The sequence below is a fragment of the Tenrec ecaudatus genome, chromosome 12 (genome assembly GCF_050624435.1).
Source record: "Tenrec ecaudatus isolate mTenEca1 chromosome 12, mTenEca1.hap1, whole genome shotgun sequence".
NCBI lineage: Eukaryota > Metazoa > Chordata > Mammalia > Afrosoricida > Tenrecidae > Tenrec > Tenrec ecaudatus.
Window position 1 is genome coordinate 124,927,722 of NC_134541.1, and position 2,736 is coordinate 124,930,457.

The 2,736-nt window shown below is 49.8% G+C and overlaps 1 non-coding gene across 1 annotated transcript; it reads right to left on the bottom strand.

Moving 5' to 3' along the window:
- Positions 1-1,215: 1,215 nt before the first annotated feature.
- Positions 1,216-1,397, bottom strand: LOC142423673 (small Cajal body-specific RNA 16). The gene has a single exon (XR_012779278.1).
- Positions 1,398-2,736: the final 1,339 nt, after the last annotated feature.

Here is a 2,736-nt window from a genome sequence, read left to right on the forward strand (position 1 = left end):
GGCCAGCAGCTCCATCTAGTCATGAAATAAAATGTGCACCTTGTGGATCGCTGTTTTTAAAAAGGTGACAGCAATCATCCTAACCCGTGGCTTTTCTTTTTCTCCCCAATGCCTTCTCTCTCGGACAAGCCTGTGCAGCCAGGGCCGGTTTGCTTCCAATAGAAAGCAATTGATGGAAGGAACAGGAGACTTCAGACGCCAGTGAAACTGGGGCCTGACCTTCAGGAGAACAAGGTGCAGGGGACTGCCATTCTTTCTCATTCTCCAGGCACAGGAAGCCCCTCCAGGCCCCGAGGGAATGAGGGAAGTGTCTCCGGCCTTGCTGTCCCAGGACCACCACCCCCCTCCTCCTTCCCTCCCTCCACCTCTCTCATCTCTGCTTCTCTCCTTCCTACCTTGGAAGGCAGCAGTCCTGTGCTCCTGAATTTTATTTCTGCCTAGGAGCCCTGGTGGTGTAGTGGCTACTCACTAACCACAAGGCCAGCAGTTCAAAACCACCAGCCACTACAAGGGCGAAACATGAGGCTTTCTACTCCTGTAAAGAGCTACAGTCTCAACAACCCACAGGGGCAGTTTCACCCTGTGGTGTAGAGTCACTGTGAGTCAGCATCCACTGGGCGGCAGTGAGGGAGGGAGGGAGGGAGGGAGGGAGGGAGGGAGGGATGTGACTGAAAGCAAGTCATTTAACAGAGCCTCCGTTTCTCAGCCGTAACATGGGGGGAATTATCTGTACATGAGATGAAATGAGAAAGCCCGTATGCAATGTTAGCATAGCACCTTGGATATGGTGGGTGCTGATGAGACTAGCAGCTAACAGGCTAGTCTAACAACAGTGTGTACAGGCATTTCCTTCTGCGTGATCTAGATTTCATCCTCGCTCTGGGTCTGGATAGGAAGGAGAAAGAGACAGGCTACCTCTACCTAGTTCCAAATCCCCGCTCAGTGTCTTTCCGTGGGTTTAAGCTGGGTCATCCATCCACCTTCCTGTGGGTAAAGCAGAGCGTTGCTCCTCAGGTGCATGCATGCACGGGTTCATTCCAAACAAAACGTTTGCATTTTCTCACTCTCTTTTGTCGCAAGCTGTCTCTGAGGAGGTTTCCTCCGAACCCTACAGGAAGACTTCTGCTTCTGTCATCCCAGTCAGACCTCTCATTGCATCAGAGGTCCAGCAATCTAGTTTTGTAAATAGCCACATTTCTTTCTCTTTTTTTTCCTTCCTGTTTGCAGCGCCTACATGATCATCAAACTACTGCTAGAATGTTCACACCTTTCACTGCAAGTCTCAAGCCCAGGGGAGCGCCCCGGGCATTTGCTCTAGGTCAGGATGGGGCTGTCGGTACCAGGCGGCACCCACTGCTGGGCGGGTCCAGCCATGCAGGAGCTGCTCCCCACACGGTTCTTTTTAAAAGTTTCATAGTTTTATGGACATATCATTCACATGCCATACACGCCCATGGTTTCAACATATTTTAAAAGGTTGGGCAATTATCCCCATCAACAGTTTTAGAACATTTTCTGCAGTCTTGCACTCATTGTTATTAATCCCATCCCCCACCCCCATTTTCCTCCCTGCCATAACCTTAAGACCATATCGATCCATTTATTGTCTCTAGAGATTTGCCTAGCCTGGATTTAAGAAAACATTCCAAAAATAAAAAAAGCAATAACAACAAAATAAGACACAGAAAGAAAAAAAAACACCCCAAAAGAGGACAGGAACTATTAAAACTAGAGCAAATTTTAAATGGGCCAAAAGGGAGAACAAGCGATGAGGTGTTAAATTTTACTCGAATTTCAGCTGCATATCCACTGTCCAGTGCGCCCCGTCTGATAGCAAAGCTAGTTGTCTCCCTGGTCAGTGGTCAGAGGGCTCTGCAAAAGGATTTTGGCCTTTCACTGTCATCCATACCCTTCTGCAAACCGGTGCTCAAAATTTGAGCTCTGATATAGTCTCCTGCTCTGATGGCGGACTTTAAATGGGCTCATTACTGCCTCCCCCAGAACAAGGCAGAACATAAGAATAGATACCAGGTAGGTCACTTTCAAAGCCTCAACTTCAACAACCTCACCATGTTCTTGGCTTAACCTTTAATTTTCAGGGGCCCATTGAAAAGAGAACAATTAAAATAGCCAGAGAAGCGAGAGAGGGCAGGTAGAATTCTCCCCTGACAGGTGAGAGAGCAGGGTTAGCTGGGCCTCCGGCACAGTCACCCCTTGGCTGAGAGTGGAAGCTTTGCCGTTGTCCTGATGTTGAACAGAGGCCCGAGCAGACCTGGCAGACTAGGCCTGGGCAATCCGTTCCTGGGGTGGGGGGGGGTGGAGAACAGTCCTTGACCACCCTGATCCGATTGTGCCTGAGAGCCCCATCGTTGGATGCCAACTTGATGGATCCAGAAACCAGAAGCAGCTGCCGCAGCAGGAAGTGTAAACAGACAGCAGCTTGTCTAAGCCGATCTGCTTCTTCTTTCCTGCTTCTAACCTTTCTGCGCCTTTAGGAAAATGGAGCTCCTAGGTTTTCTCCCTCTGTGTCACAATCACAAAATCCCGGGGGGGAAGGGGGGCGTCCTGCCTGAGCCACTTCAGAGCTGTGTGATCTTGGACAAGGTCCCCAGCCTGTCTGTGCCTGATTTCTCCTTTGTAAAACGGGTACAACGATTGTCCCTGCCTGCCAAGTTGTTTGGAAGGCATGAGCTGGCATGTTCCAGCTCTTCTGTTGGGTACATAGAAACCGCCATG